Source organism: Phyllobates terribilis, unplaced genomic scaffold, assembly GCF_046119375.1.
Source record: "Phyllobates terribilis strain yellow unplaced genomic scaffold, ASM4611937v1 Scaffold_11__3_contigs__length_659146591, whole genome shotgun sequence".
In the NCBI taxonomy this organism is placed as follows: Eukaryota; Metazoa; Chordata; class Amphibia; order Anura; family Dendrobatidae; genus Phyllobates; species Phyllobates terribilis.
The window spans coordinates 437,839,208-437,864,873 of NW_027362771.1; positions in this window are offsets into that span (position 1 = coordinate 437,839,208).

Consider the following 25,666-nt stretch of genomic DNA (forward strand, 5'->3'; position numbering starts at 1 on the left):
GAGCGAGGCCGCCTGGAGCGGTGAGCAAAGCAGAGCAGGCAAGAACCGCCGGAGCGGTGAGCAAGGCAGAGCAGGCAAGAACCGCTGGAGCGGTGAGCAAGGCAGAGCAGGCAAGAACTGCCGGAGCGGCGAGCAAGGCAGAGCAGGCAAGAACCACCGGAGCAGCGAACAAGGCAGAGCGGGCAGAAATCGCCGGAGCGGCGAACAAGGCAGAGCGGGCAGAAACCGCCGGAGTGGCGAGCAAGGCAGAGCAGAGGGGACAGGTCTCTGTTCACACGGAACAGACTGGAAGGGAAAGGCAGAACCAGATACACACAAGATACTTGCAATGAAGTAGCGAGTGGACTCTAAACTCACAAACGGAAGTACAGCGACGAGTAGGAGTTAGGAGCAGGTTCAGACTCTGCAGAAAAAGGGAAGGTACGGACATAGAGAAAAACAGGAAACAGGTTAGGAGACAGTTCAGACAGGAACTGTTACTGCAACAAATACAGGAACGAGCCAAGGTAAAGCCAAGTGCTGGTTCAGACAATGCAGGAGAAAGGGAAGGTACGGACATGGAGAGAAACAGGAAGCAGGTTAGGAGACAGTTCAGACAGGAACTGTTACTGCAACAAAATACAGGAACGAGCCAAGGTAAAGCCAAGTGCTGGTTCAGACAATGCAGGAGAAAGGGAAGGTACGGACATGGAGAGAAACAGGAATCAGGTTAGGAGACAGTTCAGACAGGAACTGTTACTGCAGCAAATACAGGAATGAGCCATGGTAAAGCCAAGTGCTGGTTCAGACAATTCAGGAGAAAGGGAAGGTACGGACATGGAGAAAAACAGGAAGCAGGTTAGGAGACAGTTCAGACAGGAACTGTTACTGCAGCGAGATACAGTAGTGAGTCTGGGTATGCGGCCCCCAGAGGGCGGGACGAACAGGCTAGGAGTGTGTTCAGACAGGCCTGGAAATACAGCCTCCAGGAAGGCAGACAGGCAGGCAAGAACACACAGAGTAGGACCTGGCACATTCAGAATCAAAGAGCACACTGAATGAACATGTTGCTCAGGCACCAGCTTCCAGGTGAAGCTGGTTTAAATATCCAGTGACGGACAGCAATACGCTGAGGACGCATTAGGGGTGTGCCCACAGCAGCTACAAGAAGCAGGAAGAGATCGGGCGCCGCCCTTAAGCAGCCAGAACAGAGGCAAGCAGACAGCATGGAAAGAAGCCAGGCTAGCAGACTGGACTGGTGATCAAGTTTGCGATCTTGCATAGTGGGGGATGGAGCACTATGCAAGAACGCCACCAGGTATGTTACACATATAATTGTTTGTACAGATGTATGAGGCACCTTCAGGTATCTTGAAATTGTACCCAAAGATGAGCCAGACTTGAGCAAGTCCACAATTCTCTTCCTGATATTTTGGCTGATTTCTTTAGACTTTCCCATGATGCTACACAAAGAAACAATGTGTTTCAGGTGTGCATTAAAATACATCCACAGGTGTGTCTGTAGTTAACTGAGATGTTCCCCAAAAACCTATCAGAAGCTTCATGACATCATCAAATGGTCAGTCCAGAATTGTTTAAAGGCATAGTAATCTTAGTGTATGTAAACTTTTGACTTTGCAGTAAGTAATAAAAATGCCTTAAAACATTTGGCATTTGGCAAATATTAAAAATTATAGTAATCTCGATTGACTTAAAACGAGAAAGGTTTATTCTGATTTCATGTCAGATATTGAGAAAAACATGCATATGTGTCATTTTATATAGTGTTTGTAAACTTCTGGTTTCAATTGTGTGCATATGTGTATATATATATATATATACAGTTATATGAAAAAGTTTGGGCACCCCTATTAATCTTAAGCTTAATGTTTTCTAAAATTTGGTGTTTTTGCAACAGCTATTTCAGTTTGATATATGTAATAACTGTTGGACACAGTAATGTTTTTGCCTTGAAATGAGGTTTATTGTACTAACAGAAAATGTGCAATCTGCATTCAAACAAAATTTGACAGGTGCATAAGTATGGGCACCCCACCAGAAAAGTGACATTAATATTTAGTAGATCCTCCTTTTGCAAAAATAACAGCCTCTAGTCGCTTCCTGTAGCTTTTAATGAGTTCCTGGATCCTGGATGAAGGTATTTTTGACCATTCCTCTTTACAAAACAATTCCAGTTCAGTTAAGTTTGATGGTCGCCGAGCATGGACAGCCCTCTTCAAATGATCCCACAGATGTTCAATGATATTCAGGTCTGGGGACTGGGATGGCCATTCCAGAACATTGTAATTGTTCCTCTGCATGAATGCCTGAGTAGATTTGGAGCGGTGTTTTGGATCATTGTCTTGCTGAAAGATCGATCCCCTGCTTAACTTCAACTTTATCACTGATTCTTGAACATTATTGTCAAGAATCTGCTGATACTGAGTGGAATCCATGTGTCCCTCAACTTTAACAAGATTCCCGGTGCCGGCATTGGCCACATAGCCCCAAAGCATGATGGAACCTCCACCAAATTTTACTGTGGGTAGCAAGTGTTTTTCTTGGAATGCTGTGTTTTTTTGCCGCTATGCATAACGCCTTTTTGTATGACCAAACAACTCAATCTTGGTTTCATCAGTCCACAGGACCTTCTTCCAAAAAGAAATTGGCTTCTCCAAATATGCTTTTGCATACCTCAGCCGAGGTGGCGTGCTTGCAGAAACGGCTTCTTTCGCATCACTCTCCCATATAGCTTCTCCTTGTGCAAAGTGCGTTGTATAGTTGACCGATGCACAGTGACACCATCTGCAGCAAGCTGATGCTGCAGCTCTCTGGAGGTGGTCTGAGGATTGTCCTTGACTGATCTCACCATTCTTCTTCTCTGCCTTTCAGATGTTTTTCTTGGCCTGCCACTTCTGGCCTTAACAAGAACTGTCCCTGTGTTCTTCCATTTCCTTACTATGTTCCTCACAGTGGAAACTGACAGGTTAAATCTCTGAGACAGCTTTTTGTATCCTTCCCCTGAACAACTATGTTGAATAATCTTTGTTTTCAGATCATTTGACAGTTGTTTTGAGGAGCCCATGATTCCCTCTTCAGAGGAGATTCAAACAGGAGAACAACTTGCAAGTGGCCACTTTAAGTAGCTTTTCTCATGATTGCATACACCTGGCTATGAAGTTCAAAGCTCAATGAGGTTACAAAACCAAAAAAAGGACTTTAGTAAGTCAGTAAAAAGTAGGTAGGAGTATTTAAAACAAGAAAATGATAAGGGTGCCCATACTTATGCACCTGTCAAATTTTGTTTGAATGCAGATTGCACATTTTCTGTTAGTACAATAAACCTCATTTCAAGGTAGAAACATTACTGTGTCCAACAGTTATTACATAGATCAAATTGAAATAGCTGTTGCAAAAACACCAATTTTTATAAAATATTAAGCTTAAGATTAATAGGGGTGCCCAAACTTTTTCATATAACTGTATATATATATATATATATATATATATATATATATATATATATATATATATGCGTGTATGTATATATATATATATGGTCAGACTGGCCCACCGGGAGACCTGGAGAGGAGAGTGATTCCCAAAATGGCAGCACCGTTCTCCCTGGTTGTTCCAGGTGCGATTTCACAGTGTTCAGGATCCAGCAGAATTGATCAGTGTTCTGGTCAGTATGAGAAGTGAGCCGCTGTCTGCAGCTGAAGAGATTCAGTGACCCGTGCACTGGTCTCCCAGGATGTCTAATGCTGGGAGAAGCAGTCAGCAGTACTTAGTGGCACTAGCACATGACATGCTCCAAGCACGGCAGCTCACACGTGTTAGTGCTACTGATTACTATTCACCGCTCCTCCCAGCATTAGACATCCCGGCAGTTATGATGTTCCTTGATTACTTTACGCCGCAGATCAGGTGGTACAAATAACTTTCATGAAGGGCAGGAGGCAGGGGTGTCCCCCTGAGTCTCCAGCACCTCACCCTCCAGTTCAGGAAAAATAGCCAAAATAACTAACCCTTTGTGTAATATTGGGGCAGGGTTCTCATGGTCACCACCACCAGGGAAGCTCCGGGACAAAGCATCAGCCTTGACGTTTTTGACCTCTGGACGAAAAGTGACAACAAAATTGAACCTAGTAAAAAACAGGGACCATCTGGCTTGCGTAGGGTTGAAACGTTTAGCTGACTGGAGATATGACAGGTTATTATGGTCAGTAATAACAGTAATAGGATGGACAGCCCCCTCCAACCTGTGTCGCCATCATAGGCGGATTATAATGAGGTCAATCTGGGCTACCGCCCAGGGCCTGGGCCTCCCAGGGGGCCCATGGCCAGATTGCCCTCATTATAATGTGTGACAGGAGTGCCGGGAGTCGGAAGATGGAATCTGCTCTGTAAAACTGGTGCGTCCAGCGGCGCTGCAGAGGATGACTCACCAGCTGCTGACTGTGTAAGTGGAGGAGACGAGGCTCAGCCCACCTGCTCCGGCCTCCAGCAGAGCACAGAGCCAGCTTACAGCATGACCACTGCTCTCCCTGCCCCCTCCCCTGCTCTGAATGTTACTGCTCCGCTCTCCCCCTCCGTGAGCTCTGCAGTCGGGCCCTAAGAGGAGGGGAGGCTGCCCCACAGAGAAGATGGAAGAACCTGCATCATGTACAGAATGGGTAAGTCCATGTGCAATGTGTGGGTGTGTGTATATATATATATATATATATATATATATATGTGTGTGTATATAATATATATATATATATATATATATTATTTATCTATCTAAGTATTTGTGGACCATCAGAGGGGCTCACTCGCTGTCGTGGCCTGGGCCGCTTCCCCGGCATCTGTGCAGGACCGCCAGCACTTCACCTGACATGGCTGTGAACTGTGTGTCAGGTATTAATGACACGGCAGGGGCGACACTGCGCCTATAATGTGTATTGCCCCTGCCGCGTCATTACTACCAGACACAACCGCACAGCGCAAGGCCATGTCAGGTGAAGTGCCGGCAATCGAGCAGCGCCAAAGATCATACACAGATGCCGTAGAAGCAGCCCAGGACCCAACGGAAGTGGGCCCCTCTGATGGTCCAGTTCCATGTCTGTGACAGCCAGCGGCCCTGCACTGAGATATGCCTGAGGAGCTGCTGGACAGGACAGTTTTAAATGTTTATAAGATATGTACGTATGCCTGTATGCATGTGTCTGTGTGCATATTTGTATGCCATATGCATGTGTGCGCATGTCTGCATACCATGCTTGCGCGCATGTCTGCGTACCGTTCTTGTGCGCATGTCTGCGTACCATGCTTGCGCACATGTCTGCGTACCGTGCTTGCGCGCATGTCTGCACACCGTGCTTGCGCGCGTGTGCTGGCCCGGTCGCGTCACAGCTAGAAGACACTGCCCTGTGCGCGGCAGTGTCTGCTAGCATGACCTCATGCAGTGCGCCCTGCACTGCTTCTGACCACCAGAGAGGAGCTGGACGATGGGAGCCGACCAGGGGGATGGTGAGTGGTGTTTGTGTGTGTGTGTCACAGTGTGTGTCAGTGTGTGCAGATATCATTGTGTGATGTCTGTTTATATGTATTTTTGTGTTTCAAATGTGTTTATGCGTGCAACGTATTTGTCTTTGTATATGTCTGTGTATATGTTTGTGTGTGTGTGCGGCCTCCTGCTGTATCTGGGGGGGGGAGCCGTGCGGCCTCCTGCTCTATCTGGGGGTGGGTGGGCGTCGTGCGGCCTCCGGCTGTATCTGGGCGGGGTGGGCGCCGTGCCGCCTCCGGCTGTATCTGGGGGAGGGCGCCGTGCGGCCTCTGGCTGTATCTGGGGGGGGTGCCATGCGGCCTCTGGCTGTATCTGGGGGGGGCGACGTATGGCATCCGCCTGTATCTGAGGGGGGTGGGCGCCATACGGCCTCCGGCTGTATCTAGGGTGGGAAGGGGGGGCGCCGTGCGGCCTCCGGCTGTATCTGGGGGTGGGGCTGCCGTGCGGCCTCTGGCTGTATCGGGGAGGAAGGGCTGCCGTGCGGCCTCCGGCTGTATCTGGGGAGAGGGTGGCGCCGTGCGGCCTCCGGCTGTATCTGAGGGGGGCGCCGTTCGGCCTCCGGCTGTGTATAGGAGGATTATGTGGAAGCTCATATTATTTATACATAGGGGGATGTCAGCATACTTAATTGTGCTCAATATTAAGTCATGCAATTAATTATAAAAAATAATTATTAATATATTAATATTGTGCAGAATTAATTTCACATGAACTATCACATGATCTATCAAAGGGGGATCATGTGACAAGTCACGTGATACATCAGGGGTGTGTTTGTGTGTAGGGGGGCCCACGCCTTCTAAACTGCCCGGGGCCCTTGCTACTCTTAATCCACCCCTGGTCGCCATTCCTCGAATGCCAATTTGATCACCAAAAGTTCCCTATTACCCACATCATAATTTCTCTCAGCCGAAGACAATGATTCTTTCAGGAAGAAAAAGCCTGGAGGGAAGCCTCCGACCAGTTGGAAAAACCAGACCCCTTCTTTGTCATGTCAGTAAGGGGTAAAAATTAGTAAAGCTCAGAAAATGTTGTAGGGCCTTCAGGTTCTCGGGACGTTCCCAGTCAAGGACTGCACGGATCTTCTCCGAATCCATCCAAAAACCTGAAGATGACAACAAGTACCCCAAAAACTGCACCTCCTGAACGGCAAAAACACGTTTTTCTAGTTTGGCATAAAGTTTGTTATCCCTTAATATCTGGAGCACCTTCTTAACATGCCCCCGATGGGTCTCAAAATCAGGTGAATAAACTAAAATATCGTCCAGATAGACCACCACAAACCTCCCCACCAAATGATGAAAAATATAATTTATGAAATGCAGGAATACCGCAGGTGCATTGGTCAAACCAAAAGGCACAAACACTCTCGAAATGACCTTCCAGGGTATTGAACGCTGTCTTCCATTCGTCCCCCTCTCTGATTCCAACTAGATTGTAGGCTCCCATTAAATCCAACTTGGAGAATACCTTAGCTCCCACAACCAGGCTGAACAAATCAGGAATCAGAGGAAGAGGGTATGGATCATGGATGGTAATTTGATTTAATTCCCGGAAATCTAAACAGGGACGTAGACCGCCTGTAATGGGTCTGGGAGGCGGAACCTCTGAGCTACTATACAAGGGGGCAGTCCTTGTAAGGGAGTGGGTGGCGACCAGGCAGGCAGTCACAGCAGGTGACCGGGACAGTCTCTGGAAGAACGGGCAGGAGATCACGACAAGTGACTGGGGCAGTCTCTGGGTGAACGGGCAGATGGTCACGGCAAGTGACCGGGACAGTCTCTGGAAGAACGGGCAGGAGATCACGACAAGTGACTGGGGCAGTCTCTGGGTGAACGGGCAGATGGTCACGGCAAGTGACCGGGGCAGTCTCTGGGTTAAGGGTTGATACGACCTGTGGCGGCTGATGGTAGACTTGAGCTCCCAGGTGAGCAGGCGAGAGTCTTTGGATAAACGGGTGGTCACAGCATGTGACGGCGGAGCCTCCAGGAAGACCAACAGACAGGCGGCAGATGAGCGCTCCCAGGTGAGCAGGCAGAAGTCTCTGGACAGGCGGGTGGTCACAGCACGTGACGGCAGAGCCTCCAGGTAGGCTAGCAGACAGGCAGCAGAAGAGCGCTCCCAGGTGAGCGAGCAGGAGTCACTGGACAGGCAGGTGGTCACAGCATGTGACGGCGGAGCCTCCAGGTAGACTAGCAGGCAGGTAGCAGGTGTGTGCTCCCAGGTGAGCGGGCAAGCTGGTCCATAGACAGACTGACGGGAGTAGGAAGGCAGACCGTCGGACCTCAGGCAAGCAGGCAGGTGGCTGGTGTGCGCTCCCAGGTGAGCGGGCAGGCTGGTCCTTAGACAGACTGACAGGAGTAGTAAGGCAGACCGTCGGACCTCAGACTAGCAGGCAGGTAGCAGATAATCAGGCAGGAATCTGGCAGGTAACTGGCAGGTAACTGGCAGGTAACTGGCAGGTAACTGGCAACGGGACCTGAGGGCTGAAGCAGAGTAGTGAACAGTGCAACAACATTGCTCGGGCACCTCCATTTTGGAGGAGGTGCCTTATATATGGTGAAGTCCTCCGGCCATTGGCCGGGGACTCCTTAGGACGGCGCGCGCGGCCCCTTTAAGAGGGAGGGAGAGCGCGCGCGCGCGCCCTAAGCACAGTGGCCGGGAAGGAGCGCGCGCTGCCAGCAGAGCGGGAGGAGGACGCCGGGCACGGAGCAGGGAGGTGAGGGGACAGCGTCCCTGCCTAGCAGAGGGCAGGGACGCCGGCGCTACAGTACCCCCCCCTTTAGGCCCCCCCTTTTTTAGGCCAGACAGAAATTTAGCTAGGATAAGAGGGGCATGGATGTTCTCCCGGGGCTCCCACGTTCTCTCCTCAGGACCAAACCCCTTCCAATCTACTAGAAAAAAGGTCTTTCCTCTTACCCTTTTGGTGGCAAGAATGTTCTCTACCTCAAACTCATCCTCAGCAGAAGCCGGAGCAGGAGGCGTACCTGTAGACTTGGAAAAAGAGTTAAGTACCACAGGTTTGAGGAGAGATACATGGAAGGAGTTAGGGATCCGTAAGTTGGCCGGGAGTTTCAATTTATAGGCCACCGGGTTGATCTGACTGATGACCTCCAGGGGGCCGATGAACCGAGGCCCTAACTTGTAAGAAGGTATCTTGAGCCGGACATATTTAGATGAGAGCCAGACTTTATCTCCGGGACGAAATTGTGGAGGATCCAGGCGTTTTTTGTCAGCGTGTCTTTTCATCCGTTCGGACGACTGAAGGAGTGCGGATCGGGTACTCTCCCAAATGGAGGAAAATTTGCTAACGAGAGATTCCGCAGCCGGGTTGTCCACAGAGGTGGAGACAGGAAAAGGAATCCGAGGATGCTGACCGAAGACTACAAAAAACGGGGATTTGGAGGAGGATTCGCTCTCGTGATTATTATAAGAGAACTCGGCCCATGGTAGGAGATCCACCCAGTCAGAATGATGGGCATTAACGAAGTGCCGGAGGTAACTGGTCAGGTTCTGATTGATCCGCTCCACTTGACCATTGGACTGTGGGTGGTAAGCGGAAGAGAAGTCCAGGGTGACATCTAGCAGTTTACAAGTGGCTCTCCAGAAGCGTGAGGTGAACTGTACCCCACGATCCGACACGATGTGGAGGGGCAGGCCATGAAGACGAAAGATGTGATGAATAAAGTCTTTAGCTAGCTCGGGTGCAGACGGGAGGCCTGGCAGGGGAACGAAATGAGCCATCTTGGAGAAGCGGTCAGCGACCACCCAAATGACCGTACAACCGGCAGAGACTGGGAGGTCTGTTATAAAGTCCATTGCTATATGCTGCCAGGGGGCAGCAGGTACTGGGAGCGGAAGGAGGCGACCGGCTGGCAGATGTCTCGGAACCTTGTTGCGGGCGCAGGACACACAGGCAGAAACAAAGTCTATTACGTCCTTGTGCAGGGTAGGCCACCAGTAGTGCCGGGTAATAAGCTGGAGGGTCTTTTTCTGACCGGCATGGCCAGCTAGTTTAGACGAGTGACCCCAGTGAAGGATCTTCTCCCGATCAGGTACTGATACGAACGTCTTTCCGGGAGGGAGACTATTTAGACTCACGGGAGCCACCTGCATTACTCTGGCGGGATCGATGATGTGTTTCGGATCTTTCTCGAGATCAGACACCAGAAAGGATCGAGACAAGGCGTCCGCCTTGACGTTTTTGTCAGCCGGGCGAAAATGAAGAACAAAATCAAAGCGAGCAAAAACAAGGACCACCGGGCTTGGCGCGGGTTAAGTCTCTGGGCATGCTGGAGGTAAGCCAAGTTCTTGTGGTCAGTGTAAATTATTACCGGGTGAAGAGTAGAGATGAGCGTTGTTCTACTCGAACTGTTCGCCAATCTCAAATTCGAGCTGTTTTGGGCGGTGTTCAAGCCGGTCGGCGAACACGAACAATTTGAGAAAAATTCGGCTGTTCGAGGTTATGTTCGATAACTGTTCGTGCACCAAAATCATAACTGGATTTTTTCTCAGTAATGATGAAAATTAATGTTAATACGCAGTTTGAGTGTACAGCGGGGCGGGGGGAGGGGCAGGGGATGGATCTCTGCATGAACAATGAAGATCTCCATTTTTTTTTCTCTTTCCCGCATTTGCAGTGGGGAGGTGCAATCTGTCAGCCTATCAGCAGCGCACACACGGAGCGAAGTGCTTTTTTTCACACAAGCAAGGGCATGTGTGATTGGCAGTGTATGTCACATGTCCTTGCCCTATAAGACCAAGCCATTTTCCCCGTCGCCACCATTTTCTCACTGCTGCAGCTGCGTGTTAGACGGCACCGCTGTTGCTGTGTGCGCTATACCTTGTTAATTTCAAGCCAATTTTCGCACAAATATACAGATAGCTTGGGAGTAGGGAATAGTTGTGATTGCAGTCCTTTTAAGGACTAGGTTACAGCATTTCCTACGACTTTTATCAAGCAGGTCTGTGCTCTTAAATAGATAGATTGTGGGAGTAAAGACTAATTGTAATTGGAGTCCTTTTCAGGACTAGGTTACATCAGTTCCTATCAGTTTTTGCCAGGCAGGTCTGTGCCAGTGCTGTGCAAGTTTTTTCACAGCATTTGGCTGAATCTAGCAAAGCTAATCCTTTTTGGCCTATTGCAGAGTGTGTTAGTCAGTGGAGTAGCCTATCTGTGTTGCAAGATATACCACCTGTGTATAGAATACCAATTTTTTTACTGCACCTAGTGAAGTAAAATCTTTTGGGCATAGCATCATTCTATTAGTCCATCTATACTGACCTCCATCAGGTTGCAAACTGAATATAATTTTTTTCTGCATCTAGCTCTGAAAAAATATTTGGGCTTCTAGCAGTGTGTGGGACTTGGTCTATTAGTCCATCTATACTGACCTCCATCAGGTTGCAAATTAAAAATAATTTTTTTCTGCATCTAGCTCTGAAAAAATATTTGGGCTTCTAGCAGTGTGTGGGACTTGGTCTATTAGTCCATCTATACTGACCTCCATCAGGTTGCAAATTAAAAATAATTTTTTTCTTCATTTAGCTCTGAAAAAATATTTGGGCTTCTAGCAGTGTGTGGGACTTGTTCTATTAGTCCTTCTATACTGACCTCCAGCAGGTTGCAAATTGAATATAATTTTTTTCTGCATCTAGCTCTGAAAAAATATTTGGGCTTCTAGCGGTGTGTGGGACTTGGTCTATTAGTCCATCTATACTGACCTCCATCAGGTTGCAAATTAAAAATAATTTTTTTCTGCATCTAGCTCTGAAAAAATATTTGGGCTTCTAGCAGTGTGTGGGACTTGGTCTATTAGTCCATCTATACTGACCTCCATCAGGTTGCAAATTGAATAAAAAATTTTTCTGCATCTAGCTCTGAAAAAATATTTGGGCTTCTAGCGGTGTGTGGGACTTGGTCTATTAGTCCATCTATACTGACCTCCATCAGGTTGCAAATTAAAAATAATTTTTTTCTGCATCTAACCCAGCCAATAGTTTTGGCCTAATACCACAGTTTGGCCACTCAGCTCTGCTCGGTTACCATCCATTGTTTTTTTGTGCAAACAACTCCAGAGTTGTGAATTAGTTAACCACCAAAATGAGTGGAAAAAGGCCTGCTGCTGGTGGAAAGGGGAATAGGCGTGTTGGGAAGGGGAAAAAAGGTTGTGTCCGTGGGGTAGGTGCAGAAGAAAGACCATCTTCCAGCCAAACTAAAATGTCTACTTCTTTTAGCGGACAATGTGATAAGATCCCTTTCTTACGGCCACGCCAATCGCTACAAATTCCAGATGAGGCACAAAAACAGCAGGTGCTTCAACGGATATCAAGTGCTCCTTTAAGTGGGCTCTCCTCCACATCAACTTCAACATCACAAATACTCCAGTCCTCAAAGGTGTCACCCAAATCGCACTTGCTTCCTCACAGCTCCCAAATCTCCAGCTGCCCGTCTGAGTATGAGGTAGAACAGATGGTTGAGTCTGCAGAGCTGTTTACTCATACTATAGCCTGGGAATCAGAGGTCGACTCCAGCGCTTCTGTGAATCCAGACGAGGAAATGATCTGCACTGATGCCCAGAATCTTTATGAGTCGGATCCAGGACCAGACGCAGAAGGTTCTGACCATAATGTAGACCCTCATTCCCAAACTGTAACTCCTGTTGGTGGAGACAATGAGGAAGACGATGATAAGACTCAAATACCTGATTGGAGCGACAACTTTAGTTTTTTGTCAGGGCAGGAACAGGTTGGCTCTGAGGACGACGGGTGTGATAACGCACAGGGTGATGATGATGAGGTCGGAGATCCCACTTACTGTCAACCCACAGTCAGCCAAGAGATGAGGTCAGCAGAGGAGGTGGAGGAAGATGCTAGTGACGACGAGGTCAGGTTGCGCCTTCCTGGACAGAGACGTAGTACTGGAAGCACGTCAACAACTGCATCCTCAAACACAACTCTGCCTCTCACCACAAGTCGTGGTGGCTCTTCAGGTCGCATGGGTGCTAAGCCTTGCATAGCCTGGGCATTTTTTCAGATCGATAAAGATGACCCAACTCGTGTTATCTGTAACATTTGTCAGCAAAAGCTAAGTAGAGGCCAAAAAATACATAGTTTGAGTACTTCATGCATGAACCGGCACATGGACATGAAGCATAAGTTGCAGTGGGAAGCTCAGTGTGCTACAATGCGGCCTAGCCGGCCGGGCCAACCACCGTCTGCCATATCTTGTGCATCCGCGGCTTCTTCATCCTCTGTGACTGGGGGGACAGCAGTCACACCTGTTTTGGGGCGCAGACCTGCCACCTCTTTACCCGCAACAGCCAGCGTGATTGGCAGGTCATCATTTTCTTTGGAGGTGGTAACACCAGCTGGTCTTGAGCGCTGTCCGACATCGATAGCACCACCTTTGGATCAAGGCAACCTAACATGTCCGCCTGCATCTTCCTCACAGACCGGCAGTTTGCCGGGGACACCCTTATCAACCCCGTCTAAGCACAATAGCCAGCCCTCGGTCCCTCAGATGTGGACAAGTAAAAGACCATTTCCTCCTAGCCATGAGAAAGCTAAGAGGTTGAATTTCACCATCTGCAAGCTCTTGGCTACAGAAATGCTGCCTTTCCGCCTGGTGGACACAGAGGATTTTCGAGACCTTATGTCCGTCGCAGTGCCCCAGTACCAGATGCCCAGTCGGCACTACTTCTCAAAGAAAGGTGTGCCTGCGCTCCACCAGCATGTCGCACACAACATCACCGCTTCTTTGAGAAACTCTGTGTGTGACAGGGTGCATTTCACCACAGACACTTGGACGAGTAGGCATGGACAGGGGCGTTACATGTCGCTGACTGGGCACTGGGTAACTATGGTGACAGCAGGACAAGGGGCTGCTGTCCAAGTCTTGCCGTCCCCACGAGTTGTGCGTCAATCCTCTTTATGTCAAAGTTCCTCCACTGCTTCTGCCTCCTCAACCTCCTCTCGGTCTTCCACCTGCACCCAAAGCCTGTCTGGTCATGCCACAAGCTTTCTAACTGCGCAGAAGGGATCCTGCACACCTCCTTACTATGCTGGCAGTAGGGCTCAAGGTCATCAGGCGGTTTTTACATTGAAATGTCTGGGAAATGTGAGTCACACAGCTGAGGAGTTGTGGTCAGCTCTGGAGAACCAATTTCATGAATGGTTGTCTCCACTGGACCTGAAACCAGGGAAGGCCGTGTGCGACAATGCTGCAAACCTGGGTGCGGCCCTTCGCCGGGGCAATGTCACACACGTGCCTTGTATGGCTCACGTGTTGAACCTGGTTGTCCAGCAATTTTTAGCCCACTATCCCAGACTAGATGGCCTTCTGCAGAGGGCACGGTCGCTGTGTGCTCACTTCCGCCGTTCGCATCCCGCAGCTCAGCGACTTACATCTCTACAGAAGTCGTTGGGCCTGCCACTTCACCGGCTAAAATGCGATGTGCCTACCCGGTGGAATTCAACTCTGCACATGTTGCAGCGACTGTGGCAGCACCGACAAGCCCTGGTGCAATACGTTCTGACGTATAGCATGGGCCAACGAGATTCAGAGGTGGGGCAAATCACGCTGGAGGAGTGGTCTCAGATCAGGGACCTATGCACCCTTCTGCACAGTTTTGAAATGGCGACGAAGATGTTTAGTGCTGACGATGCCATTATCAGCATGACTATTCCGGTGATTTACATGCTGGAGCACATGTTAAACAGAATTCAGAGTCAGGTGGTGGCACAAGAGGAGGTGGAGGAAGTAGAGGAGGAGGAGTTGTATGCGGAAGGGCTAACATCTGCAAGGTCCAGACGGTCGGCAGCACCAAGGCGGCAGGCATGTGAGGGTGGGGGAGATGATTTTACCAGGGCGCATGGTAGCAGCCAAACTAGTGAGGAAGGTGCAGGAGCCCAGGAAGAAGTGGAGGACGAACTGATGGAAGACTCATCAGATGAGGGAGACCTTGATCACATTTCTGTTGTGCGAGGTTGGGGGGAGAGGACAGAGGAAGGAAGCATGATTGTTACCTCGCCACCAACACAACAGGGACTTGGTGCTCCTGGATGCGCAACACACATGAGTGCCTTCTTGCTGCACTACCTGCAACATGACCCTCGAATTGTGAGAATTAGAAATAATCCTGACTACTGGGTTGCCACACTGTTAGATCCCCGGTACAAAAGTAAATTTGCAGAAATTATTCCTGCCATAGAAAGGGATGCACGCATGCAGGAGTATCAGCAGAGACTGTTGCAGAATCTTACATGTGCTTTTCCACAAAATACCAGTGGTGCACGTAGTGAATCTCACAGTTCCAACTTGCCAACCGTGGGACCGTCAAGTGTTCAGCACTCAAACCGTAACAGAACCACAGTATCTGCTGGTAACATCAATTTTGCGGAATCATTTCACCACTTTTTTAGCCCATCCTTTGCAAGGCCACAGGAGACAAGAAGTCTGACACATAGTCAACGCCTAGAGACGATGGTACAGGAGTATCTCCAAGTAAACATTGAAGCCACGACTGTGTCACTGGACCCTTGCTCTTTTTGGGCTTCCAATCTGGATAAATGGCCGGAGCTAGCCACTGGAGATCTTGTCATGCCCCGCAGCCAGCGTTCTGTCTGAACGTGTGTTCAGCGCTGCTGGTGGTGTGCTGACAGATAAGCGCACGCGGCTCTCCACTGATAATGTAGACAGACTCACGTTCATAAAGATGAACAAATCATGGATCCGAAACGACTTTTCTACCCCTGTGTCATCCTGGGGAGAGTAAAAGCTTGATGATTGGTTAAAATCACCCTACCAACCGTTTTAAGCTTTCAAATTACTAATCATGTTTATCTGTATCTTGACTGGAAAATAATTTGGGCTTTGTAGCAGTGTGCAGCACTGATCCTATTAGGCCATCTATAATAAGCTTCACCAGATTTAAAATTAAAAATAATTTTTAGCTGCATCTAGCCCGGAAAATAATTTTGGGGCTCCGAGATGCGCAAGACACATAAGTGCCTTCTTGCTGCACTACCTGCAGCATGACCCTCATATTGTCAGAATTCGAAGTAATCATGACTACTGGGTTGCCACACTCTTAGATCCCCCAAACTTTTCGATCAACCTTTTCATTTTAATAAAGACCAAAAAAATGGTCATTTTTGAAATTATAAGCATTAGCAGGTTGTTAGAAACTGAAATCAAACAGTTTTCAACTCAAAACTTTATTCTAGGTGATGTTACATTTTCACATAGGACCCCTTGTTCGAAAGGAGCTTCTGAACTCTCTCGTCCATTGAATTTGTCAGGTTTTGGATGGTTTCTGCTTCAATTGTTTTGCATGAGGACAGAATACCCTCCCAGAGCTGTTGCTTAGATGTGAACTGCCTCCTGCCATCATAGACACTCCTTTTAATGATGCTCCAAAGGTTCTGAATGGGGTAGAGGTCAGGGGAGCATGGGGGTCACACCATAAGTTTGTCCCCTTTTATGCCCATATCAGCCAGAGATGCAGATGTTTTATGTGCAGCATGAGATGGTGCATTATCATGCAGAAAAATGATCTTGCTGTGAAATACACGGTTCTTCTTCTTGAACCATGGCAGGAAGTGCTGTTTGAGAAAATCCACATACATTATGGAGTTCATCTTTAGCGCCTTCAGGGATCCTAAAGGGGCCGACAATCTCTCTCCCCATGATTCCAGCCCAAAACATTACTCCACCTCCTCCTTGTTGGCGCTGTAGCCGTGTTTGCGTGGGGTGTCCATCAACCAGCCATCCTCCACTCCATTCATCTGGACCATCGAGCGCTGCACGGCACTCATCCGTGAACAAAACAGTTTTGAAATCAGTCTTCATGTAATGTTTGGCCCACTGGAGCCGTTTCTGCTTGTGTGAAGTGGATAGAGGAGGTCGACAGGATGGCGTATGCACAGCTGCAAACCTCTGAAGGACCCTGCTGTTATGTTCTGCTACCAAAGCTAAGGAAAGAGAGGAGATCTGTCCCTACTATAGGACTCAGCTGAATCCCTATGATGTAACAGGGAACCTGATCTTGCGATCAGACCTGCTAAAGTCCTAATCTAGTCTGTACGGAGACCTATAGATGTGGGGAGGGAATCCCTACAAGTACTAAGGACTGGGAGGAATATGGGACACCTCCTAACAGAAATAGTAGCAGACAGACGAACAAACAAAATAGATAGAACATAGAGGTCCGTAGACCAAGCAAACTAACAGAGCTAGATACAGAGCACAGGCTAGCTAGAAAGTAGATATACAATGAAGTCCAGCAAAGCCAGAAGGGCGGAGCAGGATTAAATAGGCCAACAAGGTCATGTGACCAGCAAAGGAAAAAAAAACCTAACAGCAAGGTTCTAACAGTACCCCCCCTTCTAAGAGGATCCTCCGGATCCCCTAGGACCAGGCTTATCAGGAAATCTCCTGTGAAACGCTCTGATAAGTCTGGACGCGGAAACATCATCTGACCTCACCCAAGAGTTATCCTCGGGTCCGAAACCTTTCCAGGCCACAAGATACTGCAAACTACCTCTATACCGTCTAGAGTCAAGGATGCGAGAAATTTCATATTCCCCGTCCTCCACCACCGGAGGAACAGAGGCAGAGGCGTCACCATCCGACACAACAGCTTTTTTTAACAGAGAGACATGAAAGACCGGATTAATTCTCCAGGAGGTAGGAACCTCCAACCTAACAGCAGATTGGTTGACAACCTGAAGCACCTTAAAGGGCCCTACAAACTTGGGACCCAATTTCTTAGAAGGAATCCTCAACCGCAGATTCCTAGAGGACAACCAAACCATGTCACCAACAGCGAACAAAACCTCCTGTCGTTTCCTATCAAAGTAGTCTTTAGATTTTCTGTTGGCCTCCTGAAGATTACCACGCACATCCGTCCAAACTCTTTCCAAATCACCGGAAAAATTCTCCTCCTCAGGCACGGCAGATCCTAACTTGGAGAACGACCCAAACGACGGATGTCTCCCAGAACAACAAAAAAAAGGCGAACAACCAGCAGAAGAAGATGTATGATTGTTCAGAGCAAATTCAGCAAGTGGCAGAAACTCAGACCACCCCTCTTGATTGTCTGCCACAAAACAACGCAAGAACTGCTCAACATCCTGGTTTTTCCTTTCTGTCTGGCCATTAGATTCAGGATGATATCCGGACGAAAACGACAAATGAATTCCCAACCTGTCACAAAAGGCACGCCAAAAACGAGCCACGAACTGAGGACCCCTATCAGAAACAATGTCAGTAGGAACGCCATGAAGTCTGACAATTTCCTTGACAAAGGCCTTAGCGAGAGTTTTAGCGCAGGGCAGTTTGACGAAGGGAACCAAGTGACACATCTTGCTAAAACGGTCCACGACCACCCAGATGACAGTAAAACCCTCAGAGGGGGGAAGGTCAGTTATAAAGTCCATAGTCAAATGTGTCCAAGGAGCACTGGGGACCTCCAAAGGACAAAGTAACCCCGCAGCAGGAGTATGTGAGGACTTAGATCTAGCACATATAGTACATTGGCGCACCCACTTAATGACTTCCTTCTGCCATCCAGGCCACCAAAAACTGCGACCCACCAGTCTCTTGGTCTCAGAGATTCCGGGATGACCTGCCAACCGAGATTCGTGACACTCAACAAACAAATCTCTCCTAAAGGTCCCAGGCACAAACAACCTCCCATGAGGAGTGTTAGATGGGGCATTCTCCTGAGCTTTAAGAATCTCATCTTCCAAAACGGAGTCTAAAGCAGCTATCACAACACCTTCTTGTAAAATGTTTTCCTCTTTCTCAGCACCGACTATGGGAGAAAAACTGCGAGACAAGGCATCCGCCTTAACATTCTTAGTACCAGGGATGTAAGTAACGGAGAAATTAAACCGCGAGAAAAACAGTGCCCACCTAGCCTGACGGGCATTCAGGCGCTTGGCAGCATCAAGATATATCAGATTTTTATGATCCGTAAGAACCTGAACGGGAAATTCCGCACCTTCCAAGAAGTGGCGCCAGTGTTCAAATGCGAGTTTAATAGCCAATAATTCCCGATTACCAATATCGTAATTCAATTCAGTCTCCGAAAAAATTTTTGAAAAAAAGGCACAGGGATGTAATCCATCCCCGTTATCCTGAGACAATACTGCGCCAACCCCCACAGAGGAAGCATCAACCTCAACCAAAAACGGCCTAGTAACATCAGGCTGCATAAGGATGGGAGCAGAGGTGAACCTCTCCTTGAGATACACAAAAGCTTCAATGACCTCAGAAGACCACTGAACCGCATCAGCACCTTTCCTGGTGAGATCAGTCAGAGGTTTGACAATACTAGAAAAAATTTTTATGAATTTTCTATAGTAATTGGCGAAACCCAAAAACCTCTGTATCGATTTCAAACCAATAGGCCTAGGCCATTCCTGCACAGCCTGAACCTTAACCGGATCCATCTCAAAACCTTGGCTGGAGATAATGTAGCCCAAAAAACTAATTCTCTGTACAGCGAACTCACATTTCTCCAGCTTAGCAAAAAGCGAATTGTCCATTAATAACTGTAATACCTCACGCACGCTCCGCCAATGAGACTCCAGATCTGGCGAATAAATCAAAATGTCATCCAAATACACAACCACATTTTTACCGATCAAAGGTCTAAGGATGTCATTAATCAGATTCTGAAAAAATGCAGGAGCATTAGTAAGACCAAAAGGCATAACCAGATTCTCAAAATGACCCACAGGAGTGTTAAAAGCAGTCTTCCATTCATCACCCTCCTTCATGCGCAACAGATTGTATGCCCCCTTAAGGTCAATTTTAGAGAACCACTTGGCCCCCAATAACTGGTTAAACAGATCAGGAATCAATGGCAGTGGGTAAGGATTGCGTACCGTAATTTTGTTAATCTCACGAAAATCCAGACAAGGACGTAAACCGCCGTCCTTTTTTTTTACAAAAAAAAATCCAACCGCCACAGGAGACTTAGAGGGCCTAATGTGACCGGCGGCCAAACTTGTCTGTATGTATTCCTCCAAAGCCTTCCTCTCAGGAATAGTAAGGTTAAATAAACGACTTTTAGGAAGAATCGCTCCAGGGACAAATTCAATAGAACAATCATAGTCTCTATGGGGAGGCAAAACCTGCGATTCTTTCTCAGAAAAAACTCTCCAAAAATCCTGAATAGGAACAGGCAATTCTCCCCTATCCAAAGCTGCAATACGCCCGTTACAACACTTGTCATAACATTTATGGCTCCAGGATTTAATTTCACTGGTAGACCAATCCAGTACAGGATTGTGAAATTTTAACCAGGGCAAACCCAATATCACTGGAGAAGGCAAGTTATTCAACACTACCAAATCCAATTTCTCATGGTGAACACCATTAATAGTGAGAGGAAATTCACTGACCTTGAGAGTAATATTCTTCAAAGGGGAGCCATCCACAGAAACCACAGCAATGGGGGATGATAAAGGTTCAGGTTTTAAATTGAGTTTTTCCACGAATCCCCCATCAATTACATTCAGTGTAGACCCGCAATCAACAAACACCCGAAATTCCATTAATTTTTCCTGAGCAATCGTGGAAGCAGCTAAAAATATACCATTGGAATTTAAACAGGCAATACGGGCGTGACTGACCATTTTTTTTTCTTTCTTCATACGAAGCTCACAGCCTTTAATCAAATGACCAGATTTTCCGCAATAGAAACACAAGCCTTCCGAAAAACGACGGTCTTTTTCTTGAGAGCGAGGTGCCACCGATCCAATCTCCATCGGTTCACCACTGTTAGTACACACATTATCATAACCAGAAACTGACATAGCAGAGGATTTGCTCTCATTAACCCTAGCACGCAGTCTTCTATCCACCCGTATAGCTAATTGCATAGCCTGTTGCAAATCCTCAGGTGTAGGATAAGCAATTAGCAGGTCTTTAACCCTTTCACTGAGCCCAGCAAGAAATAGACTTTTCAGAGCAGAATCGTTCCACCCTGTTTGAGTGGACCAACGACGAAAATGAGTACAATATTTTTCCACATTACCTGATCCTTGTTTTAAACGTCTCAACTCAGTCTCAGCTGATGCCACACGGTCAGGATCATCATATAATAATCCTAAAGCAGAAAAAAAACTATCCACTGATCTGAAGCATGTATCACTAGGTTGCAAAGAAAAGGCCCACTCCTGAGGCTCTTTGCGCAAAAGTGACATTATGAACCCTACACGCTGGGATTCATCCCCAGAGGACTTGGGTCTCAAACGAAAATACAATAAGCAAGCATTTTTAAATGAAAAAAATTCTCGATGTTCACCAAAAAATAAATCCGGCAAACATACCTTAGGCTCCAAGAAATATGCTCCAGGACAGTTACTCACATGCTGACGGAGCTCGGCCACTTCCAGAGAGAGTCCCTGCAGGTGTTTAGCCAAATCCTGAACCGACACCATGATGGAACAAAAAAAAATCTTTCCTTAGAGAATTTGCAGGCTGGACTTACTGTTATGTTCTGCTACCAAAGCTAAGGAAAGAGAGGAGATCTGTCCCTACTATAGGACTCAGCTGAATCCCTACGATGTAACAGGGAACCTGATCCTGCGATCAGACCTGCTAAAGTCCTAATCTAGTCTGTACGGAGACCTATAGATGTGGGGAGGGAATCCCTACAAGTACTAAGGACTGGGAGGAATATGGGACACCTCCTAACAGAAATAGTAGCAGACAGACGAACAAACAAAATAGATAGAACATAGAGGTCCGTAGACCAAGCAAACTAACAGAGCTAGATACAGAGCACAGGCTAGCTAGAAAGTAGATATACAATGAAGTCCAGCAAAGCCAGAAGGGCGGAGCAGGATTAAATAGGCCAACAAGGTCATGTGACCAGCAAAGGAAAAAAAAACCTAACAGCAAGGTTCTAACACCTGCATCTTGTTGTTCGGGGGACGTTGGAGGCACAAGCAGCTTCAAAAACTTGTCTGCTGCTATGACAAGGCTTTTTTGCCGCTGCTCTTTCAACCTGACGTAATTGCCTGTAGGAAAGAGTCCTCAATTTGCCCTTATCAGCACGCACACGTGTGTACTGTGAATCAGCTACATACTTCTTGATTGCCAAGACACTTCATCCTGATCATCGCACAATGTTGATTGTAGTCATGCCTTGACCTAAACACTCCACAATTTGTTGCTTCTCAGCAGCCGACACATCCTTTTTCTTTCCCATTTTGGCAGAAAATGTAGGCTGCTTAATAATGTGAGAGAGCCTTCTTAAGTAGTCTTGCCTTTCATTGGACACACCTGCCAAACTAATTAGCACAGGTGTCTGCAATTGCTTACAGTGATATAAAGAGCCCTGACACACATCACCATCAATGAGTTTAACTGACAAACAAACAAATTCTTCCCTTATCACTCCTAAACACTTTTTGCATAATAATTTGGAACGCGGTGTACATGTGATTTTCCACAAAACACCAGTGGTTCACGTAGTGAATCTTACAGTTCTAACTTGCCAACCGTGGTCTGTATGGAATTGTTCAATAAAGGGCCCAAAATTAAGATAACATAGATGGGAGAGGTCTCTATGAATAGGAATTCCTAAGTATTTGATACCCTGTGAGGGCCAGGCAAAGGGAAAGTTGGACTGGATGGAATCCTATATGGATTTAGGGAGGGAGACATCGAGGGCCTCAGACTTCGCTGCATTGATTTTAAAATTTTACCATGTAACAAAGTGATCTATTTCAGCCATAACAGCAGGGATGGATATATGTGATTGAGTGATATATACTAGGACATCATCAGCAAATAGAGAGCACTTGTACTCGGTGCCTCCCACCTCAATCCACCTAATATTGGGGTTATGGCGAATTGATGAGAGCAGGTGCTCCGTCACTAGGATGTATAAGAGAGGGGACAGAGGACATCCCTGCCTTGTCCCATTGGTGATTGTGAAAGGTGATAAAAATGTTCTGACGCACCCCCTGGGCCTTGGGACACCCGGAGCCGGACCCTTTTTGGTGGATGCTGGTGGTTGTAGTCTTCGTGGCGGCGATCCGGTTCCGTGGCTCAGGGCGGTCAAACCAGTGGCGGAACTATTTATGTGGTTTTGATGTTTAAATGTCCGACTACGCCACCCGTGGATTGCGGTCAGAGTGAACCGCCGCTACAGGGCAGACCGCTAAGGCTGGTGTTGTGGGTGCAGCAGAGCGTAGCATAACTCCCCACGGGAGGAGTATAGCCTCAGGGCAGTGTATGCGGAGGATGGGGGTGATGGTGCAGGGCAGCAGCAGTAACGACACGGAGTCAGTGATGCAGTTCAGGGCCTTTACTCACAGTTCTTATTATCCAGACCACGTCTGCAGGTAACGGCTGCCCACGTCGTACTGTGCTCACCAGGTGAGGGGCTCAGACAACTCCCAGATAACTTTGGAGCGCTTCACAGGACCCCCTTTGTGTGTCCTTTGTCTGGCCTTTCTTACCAACACTTCTGTCCGGCTGCCTCGGGCCTCCTCTTGGTAAACTTGGCGCCAGTTTCCCTGACCCTATGTGGTGCCTTCCTAGCGGGTGGAGCAAGGGGCTGCGCCACATAAAATGTCAGAGCCTCCGGTTTCTAGCTGAGGGTCGTTTCCTGCCTCCACTAGTTCGGGGACCGGTCTCCCCCTTTGGCCTGACCCCTCCACGCAGGTGGATTCGGGCGTGCGGTGGCAACTCGCCCGTCCGCACCCCTGGGATCCCTTCATTCCTCGTTCCTGGAGCCTTCTCCGCTCCTCTTCCTTCCTTCTCCCTCTTGCAGGCCTGGGCCTCTGTTACTAGGCCCGCCTCCGGAGCAGAGCTCATGCAGAGCCCCTGCTCCCTGCCACTTCTGCTCAGACTTCTCTGCACTGAACTAAGATGGTGCCCACCTTTTATACTCCCTTCTCAATGCACCCAGGAACTGCTTCCTCCCTGCTCCTGCACTGCAGGGTTCCCCTTCCTCAGTGTTTCCTCCCCCCACTCCAGCCAGGGACAGGGACTGTCGTGCCCATCTCAGGGGCATATTGGTCGCCCTGCCCCACGGCAATGTGGTGTAATGCATGCAGGTGTCGGGTCCTGATCCACACTCCATCCTTATCTGAGAGTGAGATATCACACCTCTGGGTGAGGTGCAATACGTCTGTAGCAACCGAGCCCTCGGTGCTACAGTTCCATTTATCTTCAGCCTAGGTGACGTATTGTGATACAGGGCCGTGATTTTGGCTATAAAAGGGTCCCCTAGACCCCTACCCCAAGCTTTTTAAGAGAATCATATATGGCGTGCCAGGAGACTCTATGGAATGCTTTCTCAGCATCCAACGAGAGTATCTACTTACAAATTTTTAACTGCATCTAGCCCAGGAAATACTTTGTGCCTAGTAGCAGTGTCTGCTAGTCAGCGGATTATCCCGGCTGTTAAGCAAGCTACACCACCTGTAGTTTGGACACTTAATTTTTTCAAAGGAAATGCTTCGGGACCACGGGATACTCAGTGAAGAGCATCAGGAGGCACCCCAAGGCATAGGGGCTGGGACTGGCACTAGGATGCCTTGCGGTGGACAGCCGAGCTCGATCCTTATAAAAGCTTTTTAACTGCAGCAGCTTTAGTGGACGCTACTGGAGCTGGAATTACGCGGCTGCTGGCATGAGACTTGCCCTCCAATAGATCCTTGTAAATGGATTTAAAGTGTATTCATTCAAATTAGAGGGACAATTTAAATTAAAAAGCTTAGAGCTGCCTCCACCACAGGGGGGCTCTCTCGACCCACCAGCGGACAGGCACCAGTATTGGGAGAGGGGGGCTGGCCGTCAGGGTTCACCGCAGCTCTGGCACAAACCCGGCGACACGGAGGTGGCACGGGCAGGAGCGGACTGGCCGTCTCGGCTTCTCACTTTTTGGATTTTAGAAGGGCATGACATGCCTATATCTGTGTCTCCCCCTCCTTTTACTCCTCCACCTCTTTTCTTTTCGCATGACTATATGTACTTGTCACTTTTCCATGTGTTAGTTGTGTCTTCTGAGCAGTTTGTCAGCTTTTGGACACCTTTGAAGGTGTTTTCTATGTGTTTCTATGTGTTTTTGTTTGCCTGCCATTGGTTTTAACGGTGTTCGAAGGTGTTCGACGAACAGTTCGACGAACAGTTCGGCGAACACACGGGTGTTCGACGAACCGAACCGAACTCGAACACTACGGGGGTGGCTCAACACTAGTGAAGAGCCCCCTCGAGCAGGTAACGCCACTCCTCCAATGCCAGCTTGATGGCCAATAACTCTCGGTCTCCTATGGAATAATTGCGCTCAGAGGAGGAGAAGAGTTTAGAGAAGAAGCCGCAAGTTACCATCCTCCCGGAAGATGATTTTTGAGTAAGTACCGCTCCGGCTCCAGAGGAGGAGGCGTCAACTTCCAGGAAGAACTGCTTGTTGCCGTCCGGGCGATGCAGCACCGGGGCGGAAGAGAAGGCCTGTTTTAAGGAAAGAAAGGCCTCCTCTGCTTCGGGCGGCCACTCTTTGGGATTAGTACCCTTACGGGTGAGCGCGGAAATTGGGGCAGTCCGGGAAGAGAAGTGTGGTATGAAGAGGCGGTAGTAGTTGGCGAAGCCCAGGAACCGCTGAATGGCCTTCAACCCCTCCGGTCGGGGCCATTTCTCGATGGCAGACAGTTTCTCTGGATCCATTCGTAGGCCGGTCTGAGAAATAATGTAGCCTAAAAACGGAAGCGAGGTCTGCTCAAAGAGGCACTTCTCGTATTTAGCGAAGAGGTGATTCTGCCTGAGCCTGAGCAGGACCTGACGAATGTCCCTCCGGTGAGTCTGGAGATCCGGAGAGAAGACCAAGATGTCGTCCAGGTACACCACTACGCAGGAGTAGAGAAGGTCCCGGAAGATGTCATTGACCAACTCTTGAAAGACAGCAGGAGCATTACAGAGACCAAAGGGCATTACCAGATATTCATAGTGGCCGTCCCGGGTGTTGAATGCCGTCTTCCATTCATCCCCCTGACGGATACGAACCAGGTTGTAAGCCCCACGGAGGTCCAGTTTGGTGAAGATTCTAGCCCCTCTCAGACGATCAAATAACTCCGGAATGAGCGGAAGCGGGTACTTATTTTTCACCG